Raw genomic sequence first — 14,940 nt, forward strand, 5'->3', positions numbered from 1 at the left:
GAGCTCTTAGAGCGATTTCACCGGGAAACCATACTCTATGTCCTAACCTAAACTAAGGGAGATTCTTTGCACGAAGCCCAATAGGAGGCTATGGGGAACCTAGTGTTGTACTAAGTTGAACAAATATATAACACAATCACAAACATGAACAAGTATGAACAAACATGGACAAACATGAACAAGTATGAACAGTTATATGAACAGTTATATATGACAAAGTGTGTGTATATAATGGAGTTTATGAAGGAAATATACCTGTAAGCATGCTCCATTTGTATACACGGGGCTCGGGACTCATACTCGGGGAGAGGCCCGCTTGAGTTTATTCAAAAGCTGTGCAAACAAATATTTACAAAGGCTTGGGACTTATACCTACATGGAGGCCCATGGTATTTTTGGGAAGATTTAAAGAAAACCTTCATTTTTGATTTGTTATTCAAAGTTAAAAATCAAATTGATCGAGATATGTACAAAAAGGTGTACAATGAAATACCTAATTTCATGTACGAGAATGGGACTTATACCTATGTGGAGGCCCATGTTTTATTTTATAAAACATGGTTGATTGTTATTAACAGACGCGAGGTTTGAAAAAACTGTTTGAAAGTTTGTTTTTTTTGAAAGAAGTTTTCTGTACAAAGAAAAACTGTATAAAGAAAAAAAAGAAAGGGACTTATACTCTCTAATATTCGAGAGGCCCCATGTTTTATTTTCATAAAACATGGTGGATGGTTTGAAAAAGATGGTGCATGATTTGAAAGTGAATTGATTACTGTTGTGAAAACAGTTGATTGAGTTTTAGGCTTACCTTGAAGAATGAGAAAATTGGATTTTTGAGCTTGAGGTGTTACCTTGATCTTCAAGTGATATGCTTGGAATTATTTCATGATCATCCTCTGTAGCAAATGGAAGACAGAAAAATAGACAAAGCCAGAAGACGACAAAGAAACAGATCTCGAAACCTTAAATGAATTGTAATTATTCAAGTGATCTGCAACAGTAATCAAAAATCAGAACATGAAAATTCAAATGATTAATTACACGAAGGTTATATGGTAATATCAGTTTCAAAAGAAATTAATCTAAGAGAGAACATTTTTTTTGTAATTTTTGAATGAAATTAAATTAATTAATAAGCTAATTAAACAAATAAATATATAAATAATTAAACTTAACAAGAAAAATAATTCTTTTTTATGTCACAAATTAGATTATACAAATATAAACCTAAATATAAAGAAGAAAATATTTTTTGGAGTTTTTGATTGGTTGAAGATTAATTAATAGCAAATATTCACACAATTACTAATTAATTAACAAAATAAATTAATTATGAAGAAAAATAAAATATTTTCATGTCAAAAATTAATTAAATATATTATCAACCTAAAAGTGAAATTAAAATGATTTTTGGATTTTTGAAAGTATTTTTAATTAATTATGCAAAGAAAATCAAATTAATTAAGAAAATATTAATATATGATCCTGTGAGGCAAAGTTGATGGTCTATGGTGGACTGGCGCTTTGAGGAGCGTTGGATGAGAGTTTAAATGAGATCTGATGGCTACAAGCGTGAGAGCACGTGGTATGTACATAGAACCAAACACATGGAATCCATTCAGTCTTCAAACAAAAACGCGCGCGTCATTTTGAATTCATCCAATGGCGAGGTGACACGCCATCATCCCCAACCTTTGGCCGTCGTTTTAGAGGGACTTTTACCCACGGTTGAACCTCCATAGCCATAGCACCTGAAATTTCAAACAACGCAAGATAACAACAATAAATCCAAGACAAGGCCAGGGTACGACTCGGTTTTGCTTCCTGAATCCAATGGTGATCTCCTTTTTGGCCAATTTCACCTGTAGCAAAAAGACCTAAAACGAAACCCTAAAAAAACAAAAATGGAATATCTCTGTCCTCGTGACTAAACACAAATTAAACCACCCAGAAACGTTCCATGCATCATAACAAACATAGATATGCAATTGAAATGGATTAAAAACGTGTATAAAAGCAAAATCGAAGTTGAGTTAGAGGTGTGTAAACCGTGAGTTCTGAACGATTGTTCTTGAGGTTTGGATGCTTGAAATTGATCTGGTTAGCTTCAGGAATGTTCAAGGATCATGTTGATGCTCTTAAACTTGCTTGAACCCTCCTGAATCATTCTACAGACCTCCACCTGTTTTGGCTCCAAACTGAAAACGGCCATGGTGTTTCTCCACATCCAGAAGTTTTCCAGATGCTTGGATCACTTCTAATTGATGTATGGAAGGTGTTTGAAGTGGTAGATTTGGACAAGCTCGGGTAAATTTCAAGTTTGGAAGTTTTGGCTCAAACTTTGCAAGTATGGATTTTTTGTGAGCAAACTGACTTTGTCTTGATTTTATGGTGGTTTAAAGTGATGAAACACTTCTAAATGATGTTTAGAAGATGTTTGAATGACACCTTTGGTTAGAACTTGCAAGGTTTGGGATTTTGCAATTCTACCTCTTTTGGAATTTATGAAACTTACCACTTAAGAAAGAAAGAAAAAACCATTCTTTGAGAGGTTTTGGTGTCCTTTGGAATGTGATTTTCTTCTCTACTTATAGGCCACGAAATTTAATCACAAGCCTTGGCAAGTTGAGATTGCAATGATGGTTTTTGGCTTAAGAGATAGAAGAGAATATTTTCATTAAATGTATTTGGTTAAAGATGTTAACCATGGTTAAAATTCTCACAAGCTTCTTATCTCTTTCCAATAATATCTCAAGAAGTAAATATCTTTCACTCATTGCTTTTCTTTTTTTCTTTTTGTCATTTCTTGCATCATACTCCAAAAAGTGTTCAAACTTTGTGAAAAAAGGCTTATAATTCAAGCATAAGAACCTCTAATGACAAAATTCAAAACCATAGCTCCACTTCATAATTTTTCATGCTCTTGGACATTTTGGAAAGCTCATATTACACACTTCAAAACCCTAGTTGAAAGTTTCTTCAAGACCTTTAAGGAAATGGGTGAAAAAGATCCATGAACTTTGAAGAAAATGAGATTTTAAGTGAAGTTTTCAAAAAGTACCAACTTTGAAGCTCCATATCTCTTAAATGGTTGATCTTTTGGAAAAAAATTATATGTGACAAAGTTGTTCATTGGATCAAAATCTACAACTTTCATGTTGGAAGTTTTTTTCAGTTTGTAGGTGAAATTTTGAGAAATTCCCTTCCAAAATTTGGAAAAAACCATGAAAAACACTTAGAAATTTTTCTAAGTATGGAAAGTCAAACTTTTGACTTTTTGATTCTTGATTGATTTTCTTGATTTTTCTTGACCAAATGACTTCTTATATCATATATTGATGATTCAAAACTTCAAAAGTCATGGTTGACCAAAATTCTCCAAAAGTCAATGGTGATCTTGTACAGTTGACTTTTTCAGACGAATCGCGTTTCTGGAGGTTTCAAATGAAACAGGCTATCCTCACCAAATGGATGATATGAATGAATCACATTGAAGCCTTAGAGGATATTGAGCCATGGTTTGAGTTGTGGCACCATGTCCTGATTAAAAAGTCAGTTGTTCAGTGAATTAGGTCAAAAACCCTAATTGTCGACCTGATGAAATTGATAATTGTGGATCTTGAATTGAGATGCAATTTCCATTGGATATTGTCATAGGTATTATTTGAGGATGATTGAAACCTTTGATTGACTCCCTGGGGATTTTTAGGGTTTCCCAAATGTGATCCCTGATTTTAGTCCCTGATAGTTCAAAACCCTATTCTGATGATTTGAAATTTCACTGTTGATCAACCCTTGTATAGGAGATGTTATGAGCCAATGGATTAGGTCAAAATGATGCACTTGGGGCCTTGAGGTCATGTCCCAAGTCATTAGGTCAAACCCTGAGCAAAAGTCAGGAGTATGCTATCTTCAGTCAAACCCTAATTTAGTCGATTCAGAGCCTTTGAGCTTGTTGAAATGAATCTCTGAGGACCAAATGTTGATTGTTGATGAAAATGATTCATTTGAAATGGAGGGAGAACAAAACCCTAATTGACTGTTTCTTGCACTGATGAGTGATCTCTTGATCAAATCCTGCTGAGTCACAAGTAGCAAACACAAGCTATGCAATTTGTTAGAGATGCAAATGATGCATATGCAAATGATATGAGGTGGTATCTTAGGTCAAAAATTGGGGTATGACAGATGCCCCTATTTAAGTTTCTTCAACCTGAGACATGAAGATTGAAAATCTTCGTTTTGATAGGGTGGAAGAGACTTAAATATCAGAAGACGCGAATTTTGGACCTAAGATACCAAAATTGCGAATGATGCAAGGATATCTTTACCGAGGAATATCAGACTGACTCCACTGGGGACAGGAGATCGGGATGGATGTCTCAATCCGTTTTAGGAAGAGAATCCGTTTTTTCTTCGGGAAAGCAAGTGCATGCTTCACCGGGGAATGATAGCTTTGTAAGAAAGGCTTACCTATCGACATTACCGACTATTAGCACAGGGATAGACTTGTTAATAATGCGACGGTGAAAGGTAAGAAACTGTATTACCGACTATCAGTATGGTGATAGACTTGACAAGGTAAAAAGAGTTTCAAAGGTTCGGTTAATATTACCGACTATCAGCCTTGTGATAGACATGTTAATAATATAACCAGAACAAAAGGTTACCGACTACCAGCCTCGTGATAGTGGTTTTGAAGACATGATCAATTATCAGCCGAGTGATAAAATGATCCTGGAGACTTTGCTAGGGAAGTTACTGGTTATTCAGCCTTGTGAACAGTAATAAGGCCCTGATTGTCAAATGGTCTTCATGGTTGATTTCCTTGAGAGGAAAATCTTTTGAAAGAGACATAAGCTGCTCAGATGATGAGGCTATTGCTTATGGTCTATTTTTTCACGACTCTGTTTGGGGAATCGGAATTTGAGTCTCTGGTAAAGACAAGGTTCTAACCAAGAATGAATTGGAAAGAGACAGTCAAACAAGACTTTGTACCCATGAGGAATGAACTCAACTGGGGATTTTCTCCTTTGTTTTGGAGAGGAGAAACTGAAGCAACCTTCTTCCACGAGGAATGATCTCAATGGGGAACTGGAGAAAGAAGATGTTCTTTTTGCTTATGGGTGACAACTTACTAGAGAGATGACGCGCCCATACCTGTTATTTTTTTTTTATTTTTTTTTTTGGGATAGATATATCCTAAACAAGTGAATATGAAGCAACATTGAAAAATGTAAGAATGCATAAATGATGCAAATATGTATGAATGATGAATGTCATGAATGTAGCATGCATGCTGACGATACTGACAGATAGGGAAGTATATACTGGAGACGGACCGACGTCGCAATGCAACCAGATACTCGGCAAATGTTCTTCAGCACGGTGTAGATAACACAGGTGATGAATGGTGTTGCATGCTTTAAACCTCTCTGGGGAAGATAAGCATCTTTTCTCATTGAGATGGAAGAACTTCTTTACTGGAGATGGAAAATCTTCGTCACTGGGGATAAAAGACCTTCTTCACTGGGGATAGAAGTGCTTCTTCACTGGGGATAGAAGAGCTTTTCCTATCATAATCTTTGATTCATCCTATGGAGATAGCTGTTGATGTTCCTTCTGTTGTTCACAACTCAAAGGAAAGTTTCGCTTTTATTTTGAAAAAGTGAAGTAAATTCATTTAAAACTTTTTTTCTTTTTTTTTCAAAAGTGAATAACACAATTAAAGCGTCATTTTGCAAGCTAAAAGAAAAAATTAGAGATTGCAAACAAATGGGCACAAGGCTCAAATTTATTTAATAGGATGGAAATCAGCTAAAGGCGTGATTCCATGGAGTATTTACAAAAGTTGGAAATGGTAATTATGTGGAAAAGGCTACGTTGAAAGCAATAACCACTATTCCCTAACAACTTTGAGTTCAAACTGTGCTTGTCGCTTCAGATTGGCGATGATTTGATTGAATATCCTTTGATGAAGTACGGACTCTTCAGGTGACGAAGCATGGACTGATGCAGTTACTTTGTCATAAATCCCTAATTTTTGCCTAGATTGCCCTTTCGGGTTTTCAGTCCACCGAGACACTCATTTTTGCCTAAGTCGCCCTTTGCGGGTTTTCGACTTACCGAGCTGTTCTTTTGTTCTTTTTTAGACAAAGTATTTCTTGACTGCATCAGCATTCACAGGATGCGGAAGTTCATCACCATCAATGGTTGCAAGAATCATGGCGCCGCCAGAAAATGTTCTTTTGACAACATACGGGCCTTCATAATTAGGAGACCATTTGCCCCTAGAATCTGGTTGAAAAGACAAGATCTTTTTAAGCACGAGGTCGCCTTCTCGAAATTCACGAGGTCGAACCTTTTTGTTGAAGGCTTGTTTCATCCTTGCTTGGTATAACTGTCCGTGGCATAGAGCAGTCATACGTTTCTCTTCAATTAAGTTCAACTGATCGTATCTGCTTTGACACCATTCAGCCTCTGATAACTTAGTCTCCATGAGGACTCTCATTGATGGGATTTCCACTTCTACGGGGAGCACAGCTTCCATGCCGTATACTAGAGAAAAAGGAGTTGCCCCTGTTGAAGTACGCACTGAAGTACGGTACCCATGTAAAGCAAATGGCAGCATTTCATGCCAGTCTTTGTAAGTGACGACCATTTTCTGGACAATCTTCTTAATGTTCTTGTTGGCAGCTTCGACGGCGCCATTCATTTTTGGTCTGTAAGGAGAAGAGTTATGATGCTCAATCTTGAATTCCTCACACAATTCTTTCATCATTTTGTTATTCAAGTTTGAACCATTGTCAGTAATGATCTTGCTGGGAATACCATATCGGCAAATGATGTTATTCTTGATAAACCTCACAACCACTTGTCTTGTAACATTGGCGTAAGATGCTGCTTCGACCCATTTGGTGAAGTAATCAATAGCCACCAAGATGAAACGATGACCGTTTGAAGCTTTCGGTTCGATCATTCCAATCATGTCGATACCCCACATGGAAAAAGGCCACGGAGATGAGAGAACGTTGAGTAGAGTCGGTGGCACATGGATCTTGTCTGCGTAGATCTGGCACTTGTGACATCTCTTCATGTGTTTATAACAGTCAGATTCCATTGTCAACCAATAGTATCCTGCTCTTAAGATCTTTTTGGACATCGCATGACCATTTGAATGAGTTCCAAAGGACCCTTCATGCACTTCATGCATTAACATGTCTGCTTCGTGTCTGTCCACGCATCTGAGCAAAACCATGTCGAAATTTCTTTTGTATAGCACATCTTCATTCAGGAAGAAACTGCCAGAAAGCCTCCTTAGAGTTTTCTTATCTTTGTTTGATGCCCCAAGCGGGTACTCTTGAGTTTGAAGGAAGCGTTTGATGTCGTGGAACCACGGTTTATCATCGATGACTGCTTCAGTTGCAAACACATAGGCAGGCCTTTCAAGGCGTGTAATTCTGACTTTTGGCCTATCGTTCCAATGATTGACTTTGAACATGGAAGATAGAGTAGCCAAGGCATCTGCCATTCGATTCTAATCTCGAGGTATATGATGCAATTCAACCTTGTTGAAGAAAGTCAACAGACGTCTTGCATAATCTCTGTAAGGAATCAAGCCAGGGTGGTAAGTTTCCCATTTGTCTTTGATCTGGTTGATCACAAGGGCTGAATCTCCATATATGTCTAGGATTTTGATCCTTAAGTCAATGGCTTCTTCGAGACCCATGATACAAGCTTCATATTCTGCGATGTTGTTGGTGCAATCAAATAGCAATCTGGCGGAGAACGGGATATGAGTACCCTTGGGAGTGATGATGACTGCCGCAATTCCATTGCCAAAAGCGTTTACTGCTCCATCAAAAATTAGGCCCCATCTTGATTCAGGATCAGGACCTTCTTCAGGTAACGGTTCGTCACAATCTTTCATCTTCAAGTACAAGACATCTTCACCAGGAAAGTCAAACTTGAGAGATTGATATTCATTAATTGGTTGATGCGCCAAATGATCGGCGAGAATGCTTCCTTTGACTGCTTTTTGAGCACGGTATTTAATGTCATACTCGGATAGCAGCATTTGCCATCGGGCAATCCTTCCTGTTAAGGCAGGCTTTTCAAACACGTACTTGATCGGATCCATTTTGGAGATTAACCAAGTAGTATTGTTGATCATGTATTGGCGGAGACGTTTTGAAGCCCAAGCCAAAGCACAACATGTTTTTTCGAGCATGGAGTAACGAGACTCACAGTCTGTGAATTTCTTACTCAGGTAATAGATGGCATGCTCCTTCTTACCGGTTTCATCTTGTTGTCCAAGCATACAACCCATGGATTCTTCCAACACGGTAAGGTACATGATTAATGGTCTTCCTTCAACTGGAGGAATCAATATTGGTGGTTCTAACAGGTACTCTTTGATACTGTCGAACGCTTTCTGGCAATCTTCAGTCCATACAACCCCTTGATCTTTGCGGAGAAGCTTGAAAGTTGGCCCACAAGTAGCAGTCATTTGAGAGATAAATCTGGAGATATAGTTCAATCGTCCGAGAAATCCTCTTACTTGCTTTTCAGTTTTTGGTGCAGGCATCTCTTGAATAGCTCTGACTTTGTCGGGATCTACTTCAATACCTCTTTGGCTGACAATGAAACCCAAGAGTTTTCCAGATCTAACCCCAAAAGTACATTTGTTAGGATTCAAGCGAAGCTGATATTTCCTTAGTCGTTGAAACAACTTCAAAAGGTATTCAATATGTTCTTCTTCTGTGCTGGACTTGGCTATCATGTCGTCCACATAAACTTCAATTTCTTTATGCATCATGTCATGAAAGAGAGTAGTCATTGCCCTTTGGTAAGTTGCGCCTGCATTCTTTAATCCAAACGGCATCACTTTGTAGCAAAATGTACCCCATGGGGTGATGAAAGATGTCTTCTCCATGTCTTCAGGAGCCATCTTGATCTGATTATAACCGGAGAACCCGTCCATGAAGGAAAAGACGTTGAACTTAGCGGTGTTATCGACCAGCATGTCGATATGTGGTAATGGAAAGTCATCTTTTGGACTGGCCTTGTTCAAGTCACGGTAGTCAACACACATTCGGACTTTGCCATCTTTCTTCGGAACTGGCACTATGTTGGCCAACCATTGAGAATACTCGGAGGTGACAAGAAAACCTGCGTCGAGTTGTTTTTGAACTTCCACTTTGATCTTGTTAGCCATATCAGGGTGAGTCCTTCGCAATTTCTGCTTAACTGGCGGACATTCTGGCTTCAATGGCAAGTAATGCTGAACAATATTGGTATCCAACCCAGGCATGTCTTGGTAGGACCAGGCAAACACGTCAACATATTCTTTGAGAAGGTCTGTCAACTTACTCTTGATATCAGCATCAAGCAGCGATCCAATGGTCACTTCTTTTTTGTCTTCTTCAGAACCCAAGTTGATCTTTTCTAAAGGCTCTTTGTGAGGCAGAATGGCTCTTTCCTCGTGCTTAAGTAATCGAGAGATCTCGTCTGGGATCTCCTCTTCTTCCTCTTCTTCGGATTCGAACACAGGAAACTCAAAGTTGGGAGAGGGCATAGGGTTATTGCATTCAATGGGTTTATCAATAGTAAATCTGCACATGTGATTTATATTTATTTCAGAAAATTTATGAATGCAGGAGTGTATGCAGATTTTTTTTGAAAAGTTTTTTTTTATTTTGGTTTTTTAGGATTACCATTTCCAGAAAAAAAGCAAAAATAAAACATATAATGTAGGGAATTCAAAATGACACTTTATTTATGATTCATTTTTGAAACAAAGCCCTAAACACAAATTCATTCGTCTTGGGCCGGACGAAGAGAGAAACTTTTAAAACAAAGCCCTATACACAAAGTTATTTGGGCGAAACATTTAAAAGCGAAGCCCTATAAAACATCTCTCTACTTTGGGCAAGGCAGGAGGTCAAAATAACAGCGAAGTGATTACTTTGAGCGGCGAACAATGTTCGGAACGTCGACAACTTTCCAGTAGCAACGAACTCCTCTGTGTATTATGTATTCAGGAAAATTCTCTCCAGAATTATCTTCAGTATTGACATTAACCGCTGGTCGAGCAGGATTTGAAGGTCCTGGTTTGTCAATCTTGTTCTTTGTAGAGTTGAAACGGTCTTCTTCTACTTCTTGAAGAGCATAAGACGAGTCACAGTCTTCAGAATTTTCAGGATGTATTTCCCAGCCTTCAGGATGAAGAGACTCATTGTCAGCGACACTTTCTGAGTCAACTGCGGGGCCATCTTCCCCTTCATCTTCAAAAATGGCATTTATGTGATAATAATCATCTTCAGGATTATAAACCTTGGCAGATGCATTGAAGCTGAAATCTTCAGTAAATTCAGGCTGCTGAGAAAATTGACAGGGCTGATAAGCCTCTTCTGGTTGACTATTATATTCAAAGGAATCTCCCCATCCAGTTGGTTGGATATCTTCAATCGCAATCTTTGAACTTTCAGGTGCAGTATATTTCACCATATAATCAAATTTGCCACTTGGTTGTCCCAAGGTATCCCAGACCTCTGCAGGAATAGGCTCAGTTTCGTTGCCTTTGGATTTCTCCGAAGGAGGATATGGTTCTTCCTGAGATATATATCCCGAGTCATTGAGATAACATTTCCATTCTTCTTTATGATCGGGTAAACCTTCTTCGATGCATTCTTCGATAAGGACATTAACCTCTTGAGGAATTGGGTTAAGGAATCCTCCACTAATGAATGTTTCTTTGATTGGACGAAGGGTTTCATCCTTCTTGGTGCAGTTTGAGAATGTTGGTGAACATCCGAGTCCTGCTCTAGTTTCATTCTTGGTAGGGATCACAACTTGCCCCCAGCCAGTGGTAGTTCCATCTTTTACTACTTTTACTGCCTCTTTGTAAGAAGAGATTGATGCTTTCTTCTTGGAAGATTCGTCTTCTAAAGAGAGACCTTGAAACTGCGTTCCTTCCACATCATCAGCACTGATAAAAGAAAAATTGGATAAATGGCTCACCATCAAAGCTTGTTCTCCACTTATTGTTACCAATTTTCCATTTGTTACAAATTTTAACTTTTGATGGAGCGTAGAAGTTACTGCCCCTGCTTCATGGATCCATGGTCGTCCTAACAGACAGCTATAAGCAGCTTGAATGTCCATGACCTGGAAGATGATTTGAAATGTATGTGGACCAATTGTCATGGAAAGGTTGACTTCGCCGATAACAGATTTTCGCGATCCATCAAATGCTTTGACTACTACACCACTGAACTTCATAGGCATTCCTTGGTAAGACAAACGAGCAAGAGTCGTTTTTGGCATCACATTCAAGGAAGATCCGGTGTCTACCAACACGTTGGACAAAGAGTCTGACTGACAGTTCATAGAAATGTGCAAAGCAAGATTGTGATTTCTTCCCTCCTCGGGGAGTTCTTCATCACAGAAGCTTAAATTGTTACAAGTTGTTATGTTGGCTATTATCCCATCAAAGTGATCAACAGTCACATCATAATCTACAAAAGCTTGATCCAAGACCTTCATCAGGGCTTCCCTGTGGGCTTCTGAGTTTAAAAGCAATGAAAGTATTGAGATTTTTGAAGGAGTCTGCATAAGCTGATCCACAATCTTGTATTCACTTATTTTGATAAGCTTCAAAATTTCGTCAAAGTCAGGATTGACATTGGCTCCACTGGATTGACCAACATCAGTGTTTGCATTATTGACAGGAGTTTCCACAGGATTCCCCACCGGTGTACCAACAGGATTTTTCCCGGTTGCAGGAGCAACAGGCTGCTTTGGAGGTAGTGGAGTATACACACGTCCACTTCTTGTTACTCGACTCACATCAGCGATGTTCACGACAGATGAAAGAGTAGGTAAAGGAACTTCTTGTCCATCCTTTATCATTGTTGCATTGTAGTTGTAAGGAACTGCCTTGTCAGAGTCATAGGGAACATGTCCAGGTAAACAAATGATCAAAGGAGCAATAGGAACCTTTGGCTTGTTGTAGGTAACTTCTATGCGCTCGGGCATGTTAAAATGAAGAACGATGACGTTAACTGTAGGCATTTCCGAGTTGATATCTGAGACTAAAAGCTCATGCGGATAACATCCTATCATGTTAACTTCATTTTCATCCCTATTTCTGTAGATCTCAATAGTACCATTATCTAGCAAAACTTGGAGATCTCTTCTCACAATCGAACATCCGTGAGGATCCACACAACATATTCTACAGGAACCGTATTGATGCTGGCAAAAATTCTGCCCTCGACAGAGAGTGGCGTGCATTTGTACCAAATCTGCTCTTGAGTAATTGATGTTATAGACTCGGTATGGACCAGGACATCCATACACCATGTTTACAACATGCCCTCCATGATTGGGCAGCGGATTTGCTTGCACATTTGGATTCAGATTTCTGAAAGAGAGGAGATTAGATCTAACCAACCTCTGAATTTCATATTTCAAAGCTATGCAATGCTCAAGATCATGGCCAGGTGCTCCTTGATGATAAGGGCATGAGACCTCAGCTTTGTACCACCATGGGAGTTTCTCAGGTACTGGTGGTGGTGCTCTAGTTTGAACGAGACCTTTTTCAATCAAAGCAGGGTACAACTCAGTGTAGGTCATTGGAATCGGATCAAACTGTGGAGCTCTTTGCACACGGTTCTGATTGTTGTTAAACTGCTGAGCCTGTTGTCGAGGCTGTTGTTGTTGAAACTGCGGGGTAAATCCTGGATTTGGTGCTGTGTTAACGACTGGTGCAATAGCAGCAATCTGTTGTTGACGATTGACATTTGCTCTTGGCTTCCCTTGGGACACCATGTCAACACTTTGTTCTTTCTTCTTTTGGAAACCACTTCCGAACTTTTTGGTTCCGCTTGAAGATCCACCTTCTTTAGTTAGACGTCCTGTTCGGACTCCTTCTTCTAGACGCATCCCCATGTTTACCATTTCGGTGAAATCACTTGGAGCACTAGCAATCATGCGTTCATAATAAAATGGACTGAGAGTATTCAAGAAGATCTTTGTCATCTCTTTCTCTTTTAACGGTGGATTAATCTGAGCAGCAGTCTCTCTCCATCGTTGGGCATATTCTTTGAAAGCTTCATGATCTTTCTGAGCCATGGATCAAAGCTGATCTCTGTCTGGAGCCATATCCGAGTTGTATTTGTATTGTCGGACAAAGGCCTCACCTAGGTCATTGAAAGTCCGAATATTGGTGCTATCCAAACCTGTGTACCACTTCAGTGCGGCACCAGTCAAACTGTCTTGAAAGTAATGGATGAGCAGCTGATGATTATCTGCATAGATAGACATCTTTCTGGCATACATTACAAGATGACTTTGTGGACAAGAACTACCTTTGTACTTCTCAAAGTCAGGGACCTTGAATTTAGCAGGTATTTGTACACTAGGAACCAAGCATAGCTCCTGGGCATTCTTTCCAAACAAATCTTTGCCACGAATAGCTTTGACTTCCAATTGAATCTTGTTGAACTGTTCTTGGAGATCTTCCACAAGATTACGCTGATTTGTGCTATCACCTTGATCATGATAAATCTCATTGCCATCATAAGGAACAGTGTGAACCGTAGGGGTCGGAACTGTCATAGTGGGTTGAGAAAGTGCCATAGTGATTTGGGAAAAGGTTACCCCTGAATGTGGAATAAATGCTGAACCTTGTGCGGCAGGCGCTTCAATTGTAGCTGTTTGAACCCCAGAGAAATTATGGCGGAAACCTGCACCAAAGCTGAAAGGCGTGCCCCAACCTTCTGGCATGGAGAAAGATGGAATGTTGAATGCAACTGTAGAAACTGGAGTAGTGACTTCAGATGTTACTGTTGCTTGACTGTTGGGTGGCGGCGGCTGATTCTGTGCGGCCATTAAAGAGTCAACCAGAGTAGTGAGACTTTCCAACTTTTCCTGAAGGGTGGTTACTGTACCACAGAGCTCAATATTCTCTTGTTCAGAGTGTTCCATTACTCTTCTTCTACTTGAACGAGTATTGTATCTGTGATCTGATTGCGAGCGTGGTCGAGAAACTTTGAGACGCGACAGCTTGACGATCTATTGGAGAAAGATCCAAAAGATGAGACTCTATACAACAGACTCGATATGCAGAATGATGTATGCAAAAAGAGATTTATGAATTTTCCAAACATTTTAAAGATTATTTCCTTGCAAACATTTGAACACAAACTATTCTTTTATTGAATAAATGGGAAATGTTACAACATTGGAGCGTAGCTCCTTACAGAAGCAAATGATAAATAAAAATCTAAACAATCCTAAGCATCTTCATCAGACGAAGAACCAAATGCATTGTGCAGCTTGAGCTTCATGATTTCTTTCCCATAGTGAGCTTTCAACTCGGCCTTTTCAGCCCTCAGCTTGTCAACAACATTCTTCCAATTGTCAGGCATCGGAGCGTTGCTTGTCGAGGCTTCGAGATTTTTCTTGCTTTCTTTGATGTACCTCCTGATTGCGGCATCTTTCCGACGGATCTTCTCATCTTTACTCATGAGCCATCCATCTTGATAATAGAGAGTTTCTTCGTGATCTTTCACTCTTTTCTTCAACTTTCTATTTTCCTCATCAGTTTTACGAAACTTTTCTTCCCAAGAGTCCTTTTCTAACCTTATCTTGGCTAAGATCTCCTGGTACTCTTCCACAGTGTTAATGGGAACATTGGGTAGTTGAGACACTACAGGGAATATGGGTTTTTCATAATCATAAGGCATTTGAAACTCCTTTGCTCTTTTCTTTACCCAGCTGGTGTAGGCGTTTGTGGCAATGCAGTTCCTTATCTCACCTTTTCCTTTCCATCGGACGTCGTACCAAGCTCTCACCATTCTTGTTTTCAACCCTTGAGGATCCTCTCCTTCTTGGTAGAAGTAGCTTTCCACTGCGAGACCAACAGGTTTAACT

The 14,940-nt window shown here is 39.2% G+C and overlaps 1 pseudogene; it reads right to left on the reverse strand.

Annotated features, from left to right (window-relative positions):
* Nucleotides 1-14,940, reverse strand: part of LOC131659836 (serrate RNA effector molecule-like) — a 119,430-nt pseudogene that overhangs the window by 69,854 nt on the left and 34,636 nt on the right.

This window comes from Vicia villosa, linkage group LG3, assembly GCF_029867415.1.
Source record: "Vicia villosa cultivar HV-30 ecotype Madison, WI linkage group LG3, Vvil1.0, whole genome shotgun sequence".
Classification (NCBI taxonomy): domain Eukaryota; kingdom Viridiplantae; phylum Streptophyta; class Magnoliopsida; order Fabales; family Fabaceae; genus Vicia; species Vicia villosa.